Raw genomic sequence first — 21,506 nt, 5'->3', positions numbered from 1 at the left:
TAGCATCTAGACTTGGCTTTCACAAGTGTAAACAAAAGCTCAGTTGAATGAGCAATGGACATGCCTTGCCGAGTTGCTGATTAGCAAAAGGCTATTTGAGGAAACCCACATTCTTCTTTGAAGTGTAATTCACCTTGCTCAATAGCACACGGGACAACTGAAATTTTTGAAGTGACCATTGCTATTAAACTGTTCTGGCTGGGTGTGGTGGCTCACATCTGTTATCCCAGCACTTTGGGAGACCGAGGTGGGTGGATCACTTGAGACCAGGAGTTCCAGACCAGCTTGGTCAACATGGTGAAGTTTCCTCTCTCCCAAAAACACAAAAATTAGCTGGGCATGATGGTGCACACCTGTGGTTGCAGCTACCTGGGAGGCTGAGGTAGGAGAATTGCTTGAACTCGGGAGGTGAAGGTTGCAGTGAGCCAAGATCAGAGCACCACACTCCAGCCTGGGCAACACAGTGAGACCCTGTCTCAAAAAAATAGAATAAAATAAACAGTTCCTAATTCCAATGTATGTGTCATCATTCCACAGTGAAGGTAAGAGAGAAGTCACCAGAATGATTTTATAAAATCTCTCTCTCTACACACACACCCACTCCAAAAGGTAGATATACGAAGGTGTAAAATATATCAAGCATATACAGATGTATAGCACGGTTCTACAAATCTACAATTTGCTATGAACTTGTCTGCTGTCCTTGGAACTATTAAGCCAATTCTGAATCCCGAGTCAATTTCCTTTCCTTCCTGTCGTTGGTTGTTTCAGAGCAAAATTTAAACAAACGCTTTGTCCACTAAAATTATGTCCGGAATTGGTGGGTTCTGGGTCTCGCTGACTTCAAGAAGAAAGCCACAGACCCTAGCAGTGATTGTCACGGTTCTTAAAAATGGTATGTCTACAGTCTGCTAATGTGTTTGGACTTTCTTCCTTTTGGGGCGTTCATGGTCTCACTGGCTTCAGCAGTAAACCTACAGACCTTCCTGGTGAGTGCTACAGCTCATAAAAGCAGCATGGAACCAAAGAGTGAACGGCAAACAGATTCATTACAAAGACCTTTATAGTAATAATAATAAAAAAAAAAACCACGCCCCACACACCTCCCACACAGTGAAAGGTCACCTGACCACGTTGTTGCTGGGTTGTTCCGGCAGGCTGCTTTTATTGCCTTATCTGGCCCCACCCAGATCCTGCTGATTGGTCCATTTTACAGAGAGCTGATTGGTCCATCTTACAGAGATTTGATTGGTCCATTTCAACAGAGTTCTGATTGGTGCGTTTACAATCCCTGCGCTAGACACAGAGTGCTAGACAGAAAAGTTCTCCAAGTCTCCACTAGGTTAGCTAGATACAGAGTACTGATTGGTGTATTTACAAACCCTGAGCTAGACGCAGAGTGCTGATTGGTGCGTTTACGATCCCTTAGCTAGACATAAAGGTTCTCCGCGTCCTCACTGTACTCAGGAGTCCAGCTGGCTTCACCTAGTGGATGTGGTACTTGGGGCTGCAGGCGGAGTTGCCAGCCAGTCCCGAGCCGCGCCTGCACTCAGCCCGCACTCAGCCCTTGGGCGGTGGATGGAACTGGGCGCCATGGAGTAGGGGGCAGCGCCCGTCAGGGCGGCTCAGGAGCCCACAGCGGAGGAGGGTGCTCTGAGATGGCGGGCTGCAGGTCCTGAGCCCTGCCCCGCGGGGAGGTGGCTAAGGCCCAGCAAGAATTCCAGCATGGTGCATGCGGGCCGGCAGTGCTGGGGTACCTGGCGCAACCTCCGCAGCTGCTGGCCCGGGTGCTAAGCCCCTCACTGCCCTGGGCCAGCTACGCCAGCCGGCCGCTCCGAGTGAGGGCCCCCACTACTGAGCCCGAGCCCGCGCCCGCGCCCACCCGGAACTCGTGCTGGCCTGTGAGCACTACGCGCAGCCCCGGTTCCCGTCCACGCCGCGCCTCTCCCTCTACACCTCCCCACAAGCAGAGGTAGCGGGCCCAGGCCTCATCCAACCCAGAGATGGGCTCCCACACTGCAGTGGCGGGCTGAAGGGCTCCTCAAGCACCGCCAGAGTGGACGCGGAGGCCGAGGAGGTGCTGAGAGGGAGGGCTGCTAGCATATTGTCACCTCTTAGAATCACATGGAGGGAGTATGGTCGAGGTCATGCATAGGTAACCAGGTTGTGAGCTCTTTGCAGTCACCCAGGCTGTTGTGCAGCGGCATGATCATAGCTTACTACAGCCTCGGACTCTTGGCCTCAAGCAATCTTACTGCCTCAGCCTCCCAAAGTGCTGGGATTATAGGCCTGAGCCACTGTACCCGGCCATGACTCATTTTTTAAAAATCCTTTTCGTACCTTGTCTTGCTATAACTAGGTGTCTAGTAAGTGTCTGTCAAGTAGGCTAAGTAAATACTTGTATCCGGTAACAAAGCTGAGATTATACTTGTACAAACTCTACAACCAATATTTTGCTGTCAGCTTTTTGATAATGGGAAAATGTTGGTTTTGCTTTTAGGATTTATTGGGTTTGGTTTCAGACTCATTATAAACAATGCTTCATCTTTAACTTTCAAAGTAATGAGCTACAGTACAAAGCACTTTTCTGAACCGTTTGAGGATACGTTGGCGACCCAATATCCCATCACCCAGAATACTTTAGTGTAGATTTTTCCTACTATGAAGGAACATTCTCCTATTAGACCACAATACAACCATGCAAGTCAGGACATTAACATTGACAGTGTTACCCTCGAATCCTCAGAGCCTATTCAAGTTTCTCCAGTTGTCTTAATAACGTGCCCTATAGCAAAAGGATGCAGTCGAGAATTACACAATGCATTTAGTGAACACGGCTCTTCACTTCTCTTTTGTTAGAAACTGTTCCTCAACCTTTTCTTGGCTTCCATGAGCCTGGCATACTTTTCAAGTGTACCAGAGGCTGACTTGATAGAATGCCTCTCCAATGTGCCCGCTTACAGGTGGTGTTCAGTTCAACTGCTTAAGATAATGTGTGCCAGGCTTCCCCACTGTCAACGTACTGGTTTTTTCCCTTTCTTTTCTTCTTTTTTCTTTCTTTTTTTTTTTTTTTTGTTAGAAACAGAGTCTTGCCCTGCCACCCAGGCTGGGGTGCAGTGGTGCCATCATAGCTCACTGCAGCCTTGAACTCCTGGGCTCAAGTGGTCCTCCCACCTAAGCCTCCCATGTAACTTGGACTACATGTGTGCACCACCACGCTAGGCTAATTTTTAAATTTTTTGAAGATACAGTCTTTCTCCATGTTGCTCAGGCTGGTCGTGATCAAACTCCTGGACTCAAGCAATCTGCCCACCTCAGCTTCCCAAAGTGCTAGGATTACAGGTGTGAGCCACCACATGCAGCCCACTTGATCATTTGGAGAGATGTGCTTTCATCAAGCAGAAGTCTGAAATGCTCATTACAATAAATTTGAAGCTAGAAGGTACCTTAAAGATAATCTAATTCAATGATTTTATTTAGGAACTATTTAATTTCTGGGAATAATTTTGCTTATTCTAAATAAATATATGTTGAGTCTTATTTAAAAAAAAAAATTTTGTTGGCCAGGCACAGTGGCTTACACCTGTAATCCCAACACCTTGGGAGGCTGAGGTGGGAAGGCTGCTTGAGTTCAGGAGTTTGAGACCGGCCTGGGCAACATAGTGGGGCCCCATCTCTACAAAACTTTAAGAAATTAGCTGGGCATTTCGACCAGGAAGTCGAGGCTGCAGTGAGCCGTGATCATGCCATTGCACTCCAGCCTGGGTGACAGAGTGAGATCCTGTCTCAAAAAAAAAAAAAAAAAAGACACACACACACACACACACACCCCACAAAACTTCTGTGATTATAAAGAAGTTTCTGGAGTCAGAGACTCTGTCTCAAAAAAAAGAATGGAGCAGACTTAGGAATGGGAGGCTGAGAGGAAGCTGACTACGGATAAATGGAGAAAGCAACAAAGCAACCAATCCCTTCATGAGCCTGATTTGATTGGGGCTAAGAGGAATTTGTAAACGTACAGTGAGAGAACATAGCCTGCCTTGGGAAGTTGAATGGATTTATGTCTCTCCAGCCACATGAAATCTTTAGGTGATGTACTTCAGATGTGATCGAGGTCAACTGCAAAGAATAGAAAACCAGCAGATAGTGGCCTAAAGGAATAAGGGTAGATTTTTCTTAGAAGGTTGGAGGTTACTGGTTGCTGGCAGTGGTTCAGTAGCTGAAAGATGAAGGCCAATGTATCTGATTCCCTTGGCCTTTCTCTCATGATTCCAAGATGTTGCCGTAGCTTCAGGTGCCACATCTGCATTTGAGACAGGAGGAAAGGAAGAGCAGCATTGCCAGACATATTGGTCCTGTTTCATCAGGAAAACAAAAGGCTTATTCAGAGCCCTTCCTCGCTACCCCTCCCAGTAGGTAGTCATCCACTGAACATCAGTCTGAGGTCTCACATCATCACTTCCTGCTACACTGGAGCCTGGGAAGTGAGGACTTCACTTTCCCAGTTTCTATAGTAGAAGCAGGAAAGAAAAAAAGCAATTAGGGATGGATGTTGGGCCCATCAGTCTATTTGTCTGCTACAAGAAGACGGATCAGTTATTTTTCATATCTCATTTGGAAGACAAGAGAAGTTTCAGTTGGACACAAGAAAAAAATTCTTAACCCTGAGGTCAGCCTACTATGGCAGACAGTGTAGACAGTGATGCCTCTATCTTTGAAGAGCTTCCAGTTGTGAAAGATCCGTTATGGGTTTTAGAAGATTTAGACATTCAGTTTCCTAGATCCTAAAGACTGACCAGACGATTTCATTAGATCTATAATCATTTGATTCACTACTTCAAAGCGGTATGTTCCCGACCTCTCAAAGCACTGTGAAATACCAAAAAATACAAGATGGCCATGCCTCCATCCTTCAGCCCCTCTCCCCCTCTATCCAATTTATTGGAAGACTTCCAAAGGCACTTTGGTTTAATGGTTCTAAGCATAATGCTGTTTCTCTTATTCAAAATTGGTTTCAAGTATGTCATGAAAAAATAAAGTACTCGAAAAATGAGGTTTAAGTAAAACATCAGGAAATCAAGATTTGTTTAGTTTATTGAAATGCATTTGGAGAAAGCCAAACATTGATCAATTACTTGACTATGATGGGAGCATTTTACAGGAGAGTCACAAAACTTCCCTAGCCATAATATCATAAAAGGTTGTGTGTTCTGCTTTTTTTTTTAAGTAAATACCCTTGCAAATCACTTGGCAAACCTGTTGAGAGCCCATGGTTTCTTTCTGCTTCACCTCGGTTTTGGCTACACCAGGTTCCCTAATGGCAACAGCTAACCTTTTCCAGACAATCCTTCATGCCGCAGGGGAGGAAAGACAATGCCGCATTGTGAACTCACATGAGGTTTGCAAATGTGGTGCAATTTTGGTATACTAGTGGCCTGAACTTTACAAACCCACCAAAGAGTCCAGCCAGCCTGGACTTGTTAGCCAGAAAGCAAGAGAAAGACTTTTCTTCACCACATTTAAAGAAGATCTAAAAGAGACTTTCTTACATTTTAGACTTTTTAGCAACTAGAATGAGAACTGAGATTGGTTTCACAATAGCCAAACAAATGATCTCTTTCATACATACTTTTTTTTTTTTTTTTTGAGACGGAGTCTCGGGGTTTCACCCTGTTGGCCAGGCTAATCTCGAACTCCTGACCTCGTGATCCGCCCGCCTTGGCCTCCCAAAGTGCTGGGATTACCGGTGTGAACCACCGTGCCCGGCCCTCACACATACTTATTTTTATTACATTCCCACAGTCGTTTAGGGAACTCTATTAGCATCTATTGCCTCTGTAGAGTTTTGATAAGTAAAAGCTCTTGTTTTCACCATGCACCAGGCTCTATGTGAAGTGCACCATAAGTGATCCCTAATTCATTTCATCCATTCAACAGATTTTTTTTTTTTTTTTTTTTTTTAGGCAGCCTGTGTCACCCAGGCTGGAGTGTAGTGGTGTAATCATAGCTCACTGTAACTGTAAACTCTTGGGTTGAAGCGATCCTCCCATCTCAGCCTCCTGAGTAGCTGAAACTACAGGTACCTGCCACGAAGCCCGGCTATTTTTCTTTTAAATTTTTTAGAGATGGGCTCTTACCATGTTCCCTAGGCTGGTCTCAAACACCTGGCCTCAAGCAAGTCTTCCTCCTTGGCCTCCCAAAGTATTGGGATGATAGGTATGAGACACCACACCCAGTTCCATTCAACAGATTTTTATTGAGCATCTACTTATGAGCTGGTGTTCTGTGTTGAAAATACATGCTATTGCTAACCCTCACCATATTACAAGGGAGTTGTGATTAGCTACATTTAAAAAATTTTTTAAATGAAGCTCCAGGGAGAATAAACAACTTCTCCAGGGCACACAGCGAGTCTGTGGCAAAGCTGGGAGCTGACTGTCGGCTCTGTTCCACTCCATATTCCATGCGCCTTACCCGGTGTCTCACTGCTGGCTTCTTCCTGTCAACCGACTTTATCACAAAGGCCCAGCATTTTGAGACTACAATTCACGAACTTTTTTTTTTTTTTTTTGAGACAGAGTCTCACTCTATCGCCCAGGCTGGAGAGCAGAGCCTCGATCTCAGCTTACTGCAACCTCTGCCTCCCAGGTTCAAGTGATTGTCTTGTCTCAGCCTCCCAAGTAGCTGGGATTACAGGCACGCACCACCATGCCTGGCTAATTTTTTTGTTTGTTTGTTTTGGGGGTTTTTTTGTATTTTTAGTAGAGACAGGGTTTCACTGTGTTGGCCAGGCTGGTCTCAAACTCCTGATCTCAGGTGATCCGCCCGCCTCAGCCCCCCAAAGTGCTGGGATTACAGGCAAGAGCCACTACGCCAGGCCCATTTCACGAACATTTAAGGTTATTCTGCCAAAACAGGTGACACTCCTGGTACAAAAATTCAAAGGAGGACCTTGCCTTTCAGTGAGGCTGGTATAAAATTTCTTTCTTTTTTTTTTTTTTTTTTTGAGACGGAGTCTCGCTCTGTCGCCCAGGCTGGAGTGCAGTGGCGCGATCTCGGCTCACTGCAAGCTCCGCCTCCCGGGTTCACGCCATTCTCCTGCCTCAGCCTCCCGAGTAGCTGGGACTACAGGCGCCCACAACCGCGCCCGGCTAATTTTTTGTATTTTTAGTAGAGACGGGGTTTCACCGTGGTCTCGATCTCCTGACCTTGTGATCCACCCGCCTCGGCCTCCCAAAGTGCTGGGATTACAGGCGTGAGCCACCGCGCCTGGCCGAGGCTGGTATAAAATTTCATTCACTCAGTCCCTCTCCTTCCTCAACTGCTCATCTTCAAAATATGACTTTAGAAGACTTTAGTTCTAGGGATAGCTAATCCATGCTTCTGTTAATCATGTCGGCGGACTAGCCTCAGGTTGGGAATTCAACACATCCTGGCAGGAATATCCTCACAGAAGGGAGGATAAACACCCATCTGCAGTCAGGAGTCCCTGTATGTCTGATCTACCTGCCCACCATCAGGACAGCTTTCAGTGGTTTAGCTCTGTATAGTCCAAGTTCAGGGTTGTGAGAAACAAATGAGATAACACACGTCACAGCAGCTTGACAATTGGAAAGTAATATATTTGGGAGGTCGAAGGCGGGCGGATCATGAGGTCAGGAGATTGAGACCATCTTGGCTAACACGGTGAAACACCGTCTCTGCTAAAAATACGAAAACAAAATTAGCCAGGCGTGGTGGCAGTGCCTGTAGTCCCAGGTACTCAGAAGGCTGAGGCAGGAGAATGGCGTGAACCCGGGAGGCAGAGCTTGCAGTGAGCCGTGATCACGCCGCTGCACTCCAGCCTGGGCGACAGAGCAAGACTCTGACTCAAAAAAAAAAAAAAAAAAAAAAAAAAACACGATGATCCTAGTTTGCAATGCAGAAGGGACTGAACATTCAAGGTGGAGTTGGAGAACCCTTCAGCTCAACTTTACAAAACTTTTCTTTTTTTTTTTCTAGAGTTAGGGTCTTGCTCGTCACCCAGGCTGGAGTGCAGTCGTGTGATCTCAGCTCACTGCAACCTCTGCCTCCCAAGTTTGAACAATTCTCCTGCCTCAGCCCCCCGAGTAGCTGGGATTACAGGAGCTCACCACCATGCCCGGCTAATTTTTGTATTTTTAGTAGAGATGGGGTTTCACCATGTCGGCCAGGCTGGTCTCAAACTCCTGACCTCAGGTGATCCTCCTGCCTCAGCCTCCCAAAGTGCTGGCATTACAGGCGTGAGCCACTACACCTGGCCTTACAAAACTTTTAATAAAAGGTTATTCAATTATGAGTCTCCAAGGAAGGATAATGAAATGAAGCATCTTCTGTCACCGCCCCTTTCTCACTGGTATCTGGGGCATGAAATTCTGAAGAGCATTCATTCTTCTTGAACGTAAACACAACTGTGGTCAACAGTGGGCCCTCTCTATTCCACCAATCTTCTAAAAACGAAATATGATGATTTAGCAAAGAAAGATGTCTAGTGGAATATCCATCACAGCTTCTTCGTTTTTAGACATGGGATCTCACCCCATTGCCCAAGCTGGTCTCAAACTCCTGAGCTCAAGTGATCCTCCTCCCTCGACCTCCCAAGTAGCTGGGGCTACACACTTGACTCCATCACAGGTTCTGAAAGGAAGGTTTATAGTGTATCAGAGCCTCATGAAGGCAGGCAGCTACTTCCCTTGTGGTTGGTGAACCTCAAATTGCCTCTGTATGGCCATAAGCAAAAATCACAGAGACGGATTTTGATGTGTCTAAAGAGGCAGGCACAGCTGGGCACAGTAGCTCAAGCATATAGTCCCAGCACTTTGGGAGGCCAAGGCAGGCAGATCACTTGGGCTCAGGAGTTCGAGACCAGCCTGGCCAACATGGTGAAGCTCCATCTCTACACACAAAAAAATACAACGAGCCAGGTGTGGTGGCATGTACGTATAGTCCCAGCTACTTTAGAGGCTGAGGTAGAAGGATTTTTTGAGCTCGAGAGGTCAAGGCTGCAGTGAGTTGAGATCACACCACTGCACTCCAGGCTGGGCAACTGAGCAAGATCTTGTCTCAAAAATAAATAAAGACACAGGTACAAAGAAAAGGAAATGAGGAATACTTCTGCTGGTCTAAAGCCCTCTGTAAAAAAGGGTGGTGGGTCTCCCATGTACTGAATCCCAGGGGCAAGGCTCATCACTGGAAGCCCATATTCTGCCTCCTCAAATAACTTCTCCAAAGCCCTGGTCTCCTTTCCTCCTTTCCCTCACCAGCCTACTGCCCGTTTCCAACCAGCTCCTTTGTTTCCAGGTTTTACACTGCCATCTCTAACTTTGTAACTCCTACTTGGAGAGATAAGCCCTTTGTCAAAAGCCGCATAGTGTCTTCCAAAGACTGGTTTACAAAGACGGAGCTGGGTAATGCAAAAAAAAAAAAAAGTACTCCCTGCCAGGAGGGGTGTCAAGGCTTCAGTCCCACCTCTGCCTCTTGCATGTTACAGCATCTTGGGCAAAGCCTTTCACTTCCCTGAGCCACCGTTTCCACATCTGGAAAACTGGTAACAATCTCTGCTTTTGTGTTCCATATAATCAAGTGAGATGTGGCTAGAAATGCTTGGAAACACTCTCTGTAAATCTGAAAGGTTCTGTTTCCCCCTTAATTATCCTATGACACATATAGTCATTCAGTAAATGATTATTGAGTACCGCTGATGGGCCACACTGGGCTGAGCCCTGGGGATACAGCAATAAATATGGCATGTTCCCTGACCTCAGGGAGCTCACCTGGGGGTGGGGGACAGCAGTGTCATGGGCAATTAAAATAAACTCAGCTAAATCTCATCAGTGAACCCAGGAGTGGTGCCCAGCTTGGACCAAAGGGTTTTGCAGGGAGAGGGCTAACAACACAACATTCTCTGGTCAGAGAATAGGAGAATTTGCCAAGAAGAGAAGGTGGTAAAGGTCATTCTAATCAGAAAAGTAGCATGGACTGGTGGGCGCGGTGGCTCACGCCTGTAATCCCAGCACTTTGGGAGGCTGAGACGGGCAGATCACCTGAAGTCAGGAGTTTGAGACCAGCCTGGCCAACATGGTGAAACCTCGTCTCTATTGAAAAAAAATAAATAAATAAAATAAAATAAAATAAAATAAAATAAAAACATTAACCAGGCATGGTGGCAGGCGCCTGTAATCCCAGTACTTGGGAGACTGAGGCACAAGAATCACTTGAACCCAGGAGATGGGGGTTGCAGTGAGCCTAGATTGCACCACTTCACTCCAGCCTAGGTAACAGAGAGAGACTCTGACTGAAAGAAAGAAAGAAAGAAAGAAAGAAAGAAAGAAAGAAAGAGAAAAAGAAAGAAAAGCAGCATGTACAAAGGCAGGAAAAAATGGGAGTATGGGAAGTTTAAAGTATGGCAAGTATTTATTTCATTCTAGTGCGGCATAAGCTAAGGAGGCCAGGGAGGTGTGACACTGGAGAGTCAGGCAGGAGGCACATGTTGGGTGCCATGCTGTGTGCTCGTGATTTGTATATAGTGCAAGGGGTACCAGGTATTGTTCTAGTACATTCCATGTATTAACTCCCTTAATTCTCCCAGCAGCCCCATGAAGTGTGTCCTATTATTGCTGCTGACAGAAGAGGAAATGGAAGCACAGAGAAGTCCAGTAACTTACCCAAGGTCACACAGCTAGAAAGTTTGCCAAGGAGTTGGGTTTTGCCCTAAAACTATTGAGAAGCAACTAAAAGATGTTAAGCAAGTTTAGAGAAGCCTGATCAGACTGACTTCTTCTTCTTCTGGTGCTCTCTGTTTCTAGGCTTTTAGATAATTTCTTGGCAGCCTGCATTAACTAATAAAGTATATGTCACTTTCTCATGTGGAAATTTATATTGTTTGTTTAAATACTTAGTGATTATCTCCTGGGCTTATCAATGAAGCAATCCAGTAATTGAAGTCTTCGGGAATGGGGTAGATTATAAATGGAAATTTGTACTTAATGGTTGATTATATTTAATGATCAATTAGCTTGGCTAATTTTGCTTTCCTCTTTTCTGTAATAACCTTTTGTCAGGGATAAATAGAACAATCAGTGGATTTGAAAAATACAAAAGCTTATAAATAAGACGCAATATATACCAAAAAGGCTTAAACTATTCAGACTCTTTTTTAGTTCACTTTAGTTCCAGGAATTAAAATAAACTCACCTTAAGTAAATAATCAGGTACACTAAGTTACCCATTCAAGAAGAGTGTTATTTAGGTAACAGACATGAATTCCTCCTGATGCTTGGATACCACATAACCTTTCTAAACAAATCAATTCTGGTTTATCACCATCAGCCAGCACTGGTGGGAAGCTCAATCTTTTTTTTTTTTTTTTTTTTTTTTTTTTTTTTTTAGTTTTAGTTTTCCTCTTTTATCCATCCTTTGGAATTGTGGAGAATCCTTGGGCATGTACAATACTGGAATTTAGGAGAGGTGGTTCCTAGTTTCCCTAATGAGGCTTCCACGCATATGGTGATGGGCAACACCACTACTGATGACGTCATGACCCTTAGGTAGAAGTCAGCCACAAAGGCTGGGTGCTAGAGCTCATGCCTGTAATCCCAGAAATTTGGGAGGCTGAAATGGGAGGATAGCTTGAGGCCAGAAGTTTGAGACCAGCCTGGGCAACAAAAATATTAAAAATTAGCCAGGTGTGGTGGTGCATGCCTGTAGTTCCAGCTACTGAAGAAGCTGAGGGAAGAGGCTGGCTTGTGCCCAGGAGTTCGAGACGGTAGTGGGCTGTGATGGCACCACTGCACTCCTGCCTGGGCAAGAGAGAGACCCTGTCTATTAAAAAAAAAAAAGAAGAAGAAAGAGAGAGAGAGAGAAAGAGAAAGAAAGGAGAGGAGAGGAGAGGAGAGGAGAGGAGAGGAGAGGGGAGGGGAGGGGAGGGGAGGAGAGGAGAGGGGAGGGGAGGGGAGGGGAGGGGATCAACCACAGGGACGCAGGGTAGTTCCCACCATCTCCACAGTTGCTCTTCCAGGGTTCTGCTAGCTTCAGGATGCCACCACCAGCCTTTTAGGAATCCAGCCTTCTTTGCGGTCTTGAAATACTGTGCCCTTTACTTCTAGAAGTTCAAAGCCCCCAGCCCTTTCCTGTCTAGGTAGGACTCCCCAGTATATTGGACTTCCAGTGGACTCACCTTCTTGAGCACACTTTTGAAAACAAGGAACTGTTAACTTGCCCCTAGGACTAAGAGAAACCCAGATTGCTGTAACCCAAAGCCCCACCACATGGGCTCTAGGGAAGGAAAGAAAGACTTCCGTTGTTTTACAGTGAACCTACAGCCTAGAAAGCAGGCACAGTTTATTCTCAATGTATTCTGCTGCATTCAATTTTTAATATATCTTTTGATTACATTCATGATAAATCTAGAAAAACCTTAAATATCCTATTGAGAAGATATACACTGGAATAATATACAGCAACTAAAGAGCTCAATTAAAAAAAAATTTAGTGATTTGAAAACAGGATCTTGATATTCTCATGTTTTAAAAGTAGGTTGCAAAGCAGGGTATGCAATTTAAGACTAATCTCGGAATTTATTTACACATACACACAATATTGTGTCATAGACAATCAGTGCTTGTCTCAAGAGTAGGGGGACTATGATTGAGGTTTATTTTCCTTTTTAGGCCTCCGTACACTTTTCCAATTTTCCTGATTTCTTCATATACTTGAATTACTTTTGTAATAATACTCCCTGGCACAGTAAGTACAATGGTGCTTGTGTGTGTGTGCACGTGTGCGTGTGTGTGTGTGGCACTGGTCCTTTTCTTGGAGTAGTTACCTCATGTAAATGAAGTACTGACCTGTCTCAACAGACTTTGGTTGGGAATAAGAAATTAACTTGAAAAGAGAATAAAATAACAATGTGGAAAGAAAAATACAAAATACAGAAGGTATAAGACAAAAACTTAAATATTTATCAGGATAACAGTACTGTAGTATTTTTAAAATACTTTTTGTTTCTCCTTTAGAGATATAATCAATGATACAAATATGTATTTTGTTGTGGCCAAAATTAGCTCTTGAGCAATGTGTAATTTTCAGTAATAGGCTTAATGTTTGGATATCTGTGTTGAATCGTGGATTTTTTTTTTTTTTTTCCGAGAAAGAGTCTCACTGTGTCACCCCGGCTGGAGTGCAGTGGCGTGATCTCGGCTCACTGCAACTTCTGCCTCCCGGCTTCAAGCAATCCTCCCTGCTCAGCCTCCTGAGTAGCTGGGATTACAGGCACACGCCACCACACCCAGCTAATTTTTTGGTATTTTTTAATAGAGACGGGGTTTTGCCATGTTGGCCAGGCTGGTCTTGAACTCCCGACCTCAGGTAGTCCGCCCACCTTGGCCTTCCAAACTTCTGGGATTACAGTCCTGAGCCACTGAGCCCCGCCTGAATGGTGGATCTTTTACTAATTTGCTGTGTGACTGAGAACAAATTGATAACCTCTCTGGATTACTTTACTCAAGTAATCTTTACTCAAAGATTACTTTGTCTATCTTTCATTTTTACTTTGTTATTTAACAAATGCTTCCATAGCACCACTATGTGCCAGACACTCTTCTAGGTGTTTTGTAGATATTAATTAAGTTAATCCTCAGTACTACCCTATGGGAAAGGTATCATTCATTATCCTTACTTTATATGTATAAGAAAACTGAGAAACAAAGAAGGGTCAAAAAATCATCCAAAGTCACACAGATACTAAGCAACAAAATCAGGATTAGAATACTGACTGTCTGGCTTCAGATTCCATCATATTGGCCTCTGTATTATGTTATGCTGGACTAAATGACATTTACACGTCAATAATTTATTGTGTGTAAAACACCTGGACAGTCCCAGCCATACTACTTCCCTGTACTTCCAAAATCTCTTTAACTTTTTGTCCCCTGAATTTTCATTTGGAAATCTAATTGAGAAAATTATCAAATGTAGTCACTCATTGGGCCCCACAATTAGTTGAAAGCTAGGGATATTTGCAGACCTTGAAAAACGTGAACTTTAATGGGAGGTCCATTAGGATCAGCAAATTTGGACATAGAAAGAGAGAGTAGTCTGCTAGGATCTATGAGATGACCCTAATTGACGGAGAGCCAACTGAGCTCTGGGGTGATGGCACCTTCTGTTGAGATGACGATGATGATGATGATGATGATTATAATGACACTAACACATAACAAGTACCAATCAGGTGCTAGAAACTGTGATATATATAGATATAGATATACTTGTTATGTATTAGTGTGCTGTATATATACATATATATACACACACACATACAAACACACAAAATAGTGCACTTTTCCAAAACTTGGCCATATATTCATATATATATATGTGTGTGTGTGTGTGTGTGTCATCTAATACTCACAACAACCTTCTGAAGAAGTGAAGCTTAAAATTTGATTCCATGACTTGCCTGGATAATGCTACTAGTTAAGTTGCAAAACTGAGACTACAATTCAGGTTTGTCTTACTACAGAGCCTAAACTCTTAACCAGTCTGTCATATCCAATTACTACTTAATAAAAATAGGCAAATTGGTAGAATTCCAGCTAAGGTTAGACCCATTGTTATCTATCCAATGAAAACTTTAGGCATGGTGAACTGAATAAAGAAAAATGGCCTGAGAGAGGAGCCACCTGGAAGGTGACTGCCTTGTGTAAGTGGACCAAAACCTAGGGAAGAAGGCTTTGGAAACGTCTGCACCCTGGGGGCCAAGGACCAAGGGCATAAGGTCTTGTAATGGTCCTGAATGGAAGTGCCATGGACCATGGCTAATGACAGGAAGCTGCAGTCTATGAAACTTAGCAGATTTTGGAAGCATAGCCAATGTCCCCATTCTTCAGAGCTAAACAAACTCAAATCTTAGAGAAGCTTGGTATAGGGTTCAGTTAAAAGATGAATGAGTAGGGCCAGGTGAGGAGGCTCATGCCTGTAATCCCAACACTTTGAGAGGCCGAGGCGGGCAGATCACGAAGTCAAGAGATCGAGACCATCCTGGCCAACACGGTGAAACTCTGTCGCTACTAAAAATACAAAAACTAGCTGGGCGTGGTGGTTTGTGCCTGTAGTCTCAAGTACTCGGGAGGCTGAGGCAGGAGGATCGCCTGAACCCAGAAGGCAGAGGTTGCAGTGGGCCGAGATTGCGCCATTGCACTCCAGCCTGGTGGCAGAGTGAGACTCCATCTCAAAAAAAAAAAAAGATGAATGAGTAAATCTCATTCACATGACTGGATCCAAGAGATGAATTACTGAAGCAGTCTTGAGAGGACAATTCTCAACTCATTTATGTTTTAATTAAGACCAAGAGAAACTAATCCCTTTAAGAGTTCTTGTGATTATTTAAATCCCTCATCTTTGCATCCATGAAATTGAGTGCAGGAGAATGACTTGAAAAATGAAGAGATTTGTTCCTTTGTTTCTGAGAAGAAAAGGTAGGAGTAGGGAGAAAGTGGAAAAGAGAAAGCTAAGTGGGAAGAGTTGGGGAGGAAAGAAAAGAGGCAGAGAAGAATCCAAGTAGAAGGAAAGCTGGTGATTAGTCAAGAGGCCAATGGGTTACTTCTCATGCACCTGCAGGAGAGAGAAAGGAAAGGTGGTCCAAAAACAAAAATAGACTCTGGGAATTACTTTTGTATGCCTGACACCTCCTCCATCCCAAAATTGATGGTGACTTACCAGTGGTCCCTGGGCATGGTGGGTGAAGGCTGAGATGGGGGACACATAGCAACTGAAGATGGGGAAGGCCCACTTACATCTACCATAGTGGTTTCCCTTTGTCATAAATGAGGACTTGTGACAAATCCTCAAATTTACCTTCCAAGTTAAAATATAGAATCATGAGAGTTTACATCCAGCTATTCATTATGTTAAAGAGATAGTTTATGTCATATAAAATACAACAGTGCATTTTTCCAAAATCAGGTCATCAACATGCACATAGAAATCTTACGTAAAGGTAAGCACTGTAAACAAATGTTGAATTATAGTGAAACACTTCAGCAGGCACATCCTGAGGAGTGAAGTGTACTGATGTCTGCAACTTACTTATAAGTGCATCAAAACAATAAGATGGAGTGATGGGTGAATAGAGGGATGGGTAGTTTGATAGATATGTGACAAAACAAGCACAGTACACTGTTATTCATAGAGTCGAGGTGGTTTGTGTATGGGTGCTCACAATTTTTTAGCTTTTTTGTATGTTCACAAAAATGTATAATAAAATGTTGGGAAAAAATCTTACTAGAGAGAAGAGGTTCTTTTAAAAGACGGCACCCAGACACAACATAACCAATCTTTTTTGATTACGCCATTAAAAATAAAAAGCCTCACTGAATACAGAGTGCTTTCTTTTATCTTAACCTATTTCTTTTGTCTTGCCTGCCTTTTTCTCTTTGGCAGACTAGTGTAACACAAATATTGGTACTTGGTAAAGGCGTGTTTTATTACTACGCTTAAAACTTAGGAGAAAATATACTATGCTATTGTTCTTGCGGAATATGTTAATGAGAGAAATCCAACTGTGATTGTCAACTAGGAATATCCCATTTGGTTATATGTAAAAATGCATTTTTTCACTATAGCATTTGTTAACTAGTTAATAAATAGCCAAGAAATGTTAATATATTATCTATGAAGAATTTTAGTTTAGTTTAGATTTTTGTTCCCTGCTAGCAATGAGGTAAAATAGAAAATACACTAATATCCAGAAGTGACTGCAATTGTTAGGTGGCACTGTTACTCATTCTATCTTAAAGCATAACACATTTGTGTGGACTCTATGCATGCGTTCCTGTGTGTTTAAATTTTAAATCACTCTTTGTAACTGCAGCTGATGTTCTCGAGCAATTGAGAGTTTTCAGAAGTCAAGAGGAGGAGATAATTTTTTGCCTATGTTTCTCATTCCTACCAAAACCAAAACAAAACAAAACAAAAAACCTTGCAAAATACTGTTAACCCATGATTGCCTAAGATTTCACCTAAATTAACTCATGCTGATATACTTTCATAGTTGATTCTTTATTTTCAAATTACCTGCAAATGTAAAGTGATTCTATGTCTTTTTCACCTATGTTATGCTTATCCAGAGCATTATAAGTAAGATATATCCATAAATAGCAAAAACATTGCCAGTAGTGGATTAAAACTTACCTGATGAATGTGTTTTAAAGTGTTATGTTTATTTATGTTCAATTACTTAAATAAAGTTGAAAAGAAAAATTGATTTCAAAGAAACAATGGAGTTAGGATTTTTAAAGTTAGCAGCTCTATATAATGGATCTTATCTTTTTTATGGCAAAACAAGCGAATTTCAATATCAGGCACTAACATGCAATAGTAAACTCTTGCTTGTATGTTATGTAAAAGACTAATAGTCTGGCACTTGCATTCCTAAAGAAACAAGACATTTTCCAAGACTATAAACTATAAATACCTGAATGATCAAACAATGAGCTTCAAATTACCCATTTTTATCAAGTGAATATAATTAGTTTCTAATGAGACCCAAGAAAGTGACAAAAGTCTGATCTGAAAGTATTCTTAGATGATCTTAGGATTCCTGTATCAAACATCAGACATGTAAACCGATCTGCTCAAACAATGATGACTCTGTTCAAACTTCAACTACTGAACAGCTTTAAAATGCTAGAAATTAAAAACCTTTGCCGAATATCCAGACTATGTTTTAATAATAATAATAAAAACACATTAGCACGTAGGCAGTGTGGGCTTTTGAAAAGTCCTTTGTCACTAAGTCAAGCCTCTTTCTTGAAAGATAAGAATAATGGGTTCAGTATTAGAAATGTGAGCTATCTAAAGAAAACAATATAGCAACACACTTGATATCTACTGAATTGCTTGCTATTTTTAAACAAATTATTCCCTAAGTAAAACTGTTTTCCCCTTCTTTTTGAAAAGCATTAAAACCTTGAGTGTATTTAGTTAGATAAAGGGAACAAAAACTATATTTAAATCACTTTTAAAAATACCATGTTTTCATTTGTACTTAGAAAAACACAAGGGGAAAAAGTTGTGAGTTATCTCAAGGGTAGTGAGAATAACAATAAGCATAAAGTAACAATAAGCAGAAAGAAAAGATAACATAAAAAAGCATGTTCTTGCTGAAAGCCCACAATGAAAAACATATTCAATTATACAAATGATGAGAAACACAACTTACCTGCTCTGACAACGGTATTTGTTGGGTCACAGGATAAGGGAAGGGGTAAAGCTGTGATAATGGATTGAGGAACGTATCAGAGTTAAGGATCTCATGCAAAAACCCCAGAACGTTAGAAAGGTGTGTTTCAAACCTACCTTCCTCCCAGATGGTTGTCGTACCTCCGAAGCCCTACCTTAGATAACCACACTTAAATCACTTGACTAGCAGAAACCCACATACTACCTTCATACTACTGAAAGTAAAATTCCAGAAGCCATTGTGCCTATTAATGATTACAGTCTGTTCTCCAGGGAGGATTTATGATCCATGCCACCTTCTCAGGATGGCACAATTACCCTGAGATGAACCGTGCAGCCTGTCCCAAAAAGTTCTCTTTAGTACAGGCTTTTACTCCAGAGTGAGCAGGCATAAACATAGCCAAAGTTGTACCGAAGCTTCATTTAATCACTGAATTGAACATGCATGCTTTTAATAAAAGCTGTATAGAGTTATTACTGATTGTCTCTCCCGAGCTTCTTTGCAATCTGAGAGGCTTCTGACACATCACACCAGGACTAAAGTTCCCGGAAAGGATTTCTAACCTGAAAGAGACAGACAGGCGTTTCAAGGAAGAAACAAACACATATGCTACATCTCGGCTGCATTTTAAAACTACTCTCCCAGAACAGCATCCTACCTCCCTTTTAGTAAACACATGCTTGTAGACATTAAAGTAAAGTGGGTATATAAATTAACAAATCAATGCTCTTCTGTATCAAAAAACAGTCATCCATGACAGGCTCTCCATTTCCCCAAACACGTTTGGGGTAGAGGCATTGGAAAAAAGCAAAAATGTGAACCAAAGGAAAGAAATATGGTAACCTAGGAGAATATTCTTTGCCAGGCTTTCACAGTTAAGGTAGCAGGATGTGCGTGCACACACACACACACGCGCACACACACACACACACGATGCCACTTTTGTTCCAGCGCGAGATAGCTTCACGGGTGCCGGGCATGGTGACATACAATGGATATCAAAACCACACAGTCAGTCTTAGCAAATTAGGTAAATTAGAGATCATTTGATGGTGTTCTATTGTTGCTATTGTAATCACAGTAATTTTCCCTGGTAATGGTGCTTCGTGATGAAGTGCTGTTCTCATAGGATAATTGTGAAAGATACCGAAAGATGCAGGGATGCAGCATCTGGTTTTAAAAGCTCTTCAGATTCAAATTGGCATTTTACTTTATCTTGAAAATTTATTAGAGATTCAGATCATGCCGGTTTAAATGGAAAGGTGAAAGCAGGGTAATTTCAATCTATGAATTATTCAATCTCAGCCTGGCGAAATTGCCATCCATGAACTGATGCTCTGACAGTCCCTTCGCAGAGCCTCCATTATGCTTGTCATTTTTATTTCTTTATCTACGATCTCTTCCTCAGTTACCGAGCTTGTCCCTTAGGGCTCAGCTTCACAAACCAAGTATTTCAAATTGGCAATAACCTAAATGTGCCGCTGTTTCGAATCGCTGTCTCCACAGGCTTTTTTTTTGCTTTTTCCAAATCATTAAAAACCACGTCCATGATGATGTTTGCTAGGCTCTTCGATTAGATGAATTAAAACACGCATACACACACACACACACACACACAGAGAGGAGGGCATCACTGCGAAGAAGAGTTATGTTCCGCTAACATCACAAGAGAAGAGAAAGTGATGCTTTCTGCTTCCTTCTTTGTTGTCAGCGTGACCCATCCTAGCTGCATAGCATCACGCAGAAAGAAGCCAGAGCTAAAGGCGGCTTGCCTGGCACCCTGATTTCCAGCCAGAGTTGATGAGGACTGCATGGCAGGCAGGCTAATCCAGACAACTGTATACTTAGCGAGCACGATTATTTAGGAAAATCAGAAAAAGCCATTGGATGACCGAAATTAGACTGTCATTCTCCCGGGCTCCACCTGCACACAGATTGCAGTCGCAAGGATTCTCCACTTGATGGCTGGTTGTGTCACTGCTAGTCGACAGCTGTCCCGCATCCAGAGAGGACTGGGAAAGATTTAGATCAGGGAGTCTGGTTTCTCCTTTAAACCGTGCTCTAACTGAGGAGTGGGGATCTGCGCCAGCCCCGTGACCAGCCTTAAATGTGAGCTGGGGAGTCACACAGCATCAGTGCGGTGAGTCGCTCGCACAGGCCCCAGCCAGACAAACCATGGCAAGCATCCTCTCCTTTGTCCTAGCCTTTATTCCTGCAGGTAGAGCAGCGTGGCATAAGAAGCCCCCAAACTATTCACACACATGGTGGGAAACCAGCCGTGCTCCATCAGAAGCAGTTTGGTTACAAGTCTCCGAGCAGTACCTGCTCAGCTGAAAATTCGCGCTGCCAAGTTAGAAGCCATCGTGTACATTCAGGCTGCATCTCTGCTCCTGGCTAAACAAAGGTAAATACTCCTCATGCAAGACATGCTAAGTAGTAGCAGGAGAAGAAAACTTTAAAACTCTGTTGCTTTGTGCCTAGTTGTCTGCCTCTGCTTTGCTGCATTGCGACTGGGAAACTGCAGGAGCTGGAGCTGGCAGTTGCGATAATGCAGAAAGCAGCAGCTCTGACACAGCAGTCAGCTGACTTGCAGGGTGTTATCATTCAATGTCCTCTGCAGAATCAGACCAGTTTCTAAGGTGGCACCAGACAGATGACCTTCAGTGGAAAGAGAGGCTTAAGGAGTGCAGTCTTTCTCCATCCACACCTGGCAGGGACATCTTACGTTGCTTTTCTCTCAGACAGAGTTTTTAACTCACAGCCTTTAGGACTTAACTGTTTCTGTCCTGCTTGCTAAGATGGCAGGTAATTCTTAGGGTGACCACCCCCACGCGAGCACAGGTTAAAGCCATCACTGTTCCTCTCGCTTTGGCTGGTTTCAACGTTGCGAGAATGATTGTGGGAGAATTCCTGCCCACATTTTGGTTTGAAAAGCACACTTCTTTTTTAACAGGTAGAAATGGCCTTAAGCTACTTGTATGCTGTAATGAACTAGTCAATTGTACCTAACGGAATGGCAAGAGCAATAGGGAAAACTGGAAGGTAAATTGGTTCAGCACTAGGCTTAAATCATGGTCCGGTTGCTGTAAGGCAGTGTGCACGCTCTATCGTGAAACGCAGGTTGTACAACCCAATTAATCTGACAATGGAGCAAAAGTCTTGTATGGTATTACCCCAGTGGTCTGAGGAATTGCTAAAATAAGAAGGCAGTCATTACCAGGCATTTGTTTAATGACTGTAATCATAC

The 21,506-nt window shown here is 43.0% G+C and overlaps 1 long non-coding RNA gene across 7 annotated transcripts in view; it reads right to left on the bottom strand.

Annotated features, from left to right (window-relative positions):
* Positions 1-20,781, bottom strand: part of LOC123572902 (uncharacterized) — a 139,856-nt gene extending 119,075 nt beyond the window's left edge. For 5 of the 7 annotated variants that reach the window (XR_012434209.1, XR_012434207.1, XR_012434205.1 and 2 more), the window contains exon 1: positions 18,239-20,781. This is a non-coding gene — a long non-coding RNA (uncharacterized lncRNA). The remainder of the gene's footprint in view (positions 1-18,238) is intronic. The other 2 variants (XR_010586523.1, XR_010586522.1) reach the window with 1 other exon arrangement.
* Between the last annotated feature and the right edge of the window lie 725 nt (positions 20,782-21,506).

Source organism: Macaca fascicularis, chromosome 4 (genome assembly GCF_037993035.2).
Source record: "Macaca fascicularis isolate 582-1 chromosome 4, T2T-MFA8v1.1".
Classification (NCBI taxonomy): domain Eukaryota; kingdom Metazoa; phylum Chordata; class Mammalia; order Primates; family Cercopithecidae; genus Macaca; species Macaca fascicularis.
Note: the sequence above shows the minus strand (reverse complement) of the source record. Positions and strands in the feature narration are given on the sequence as shown.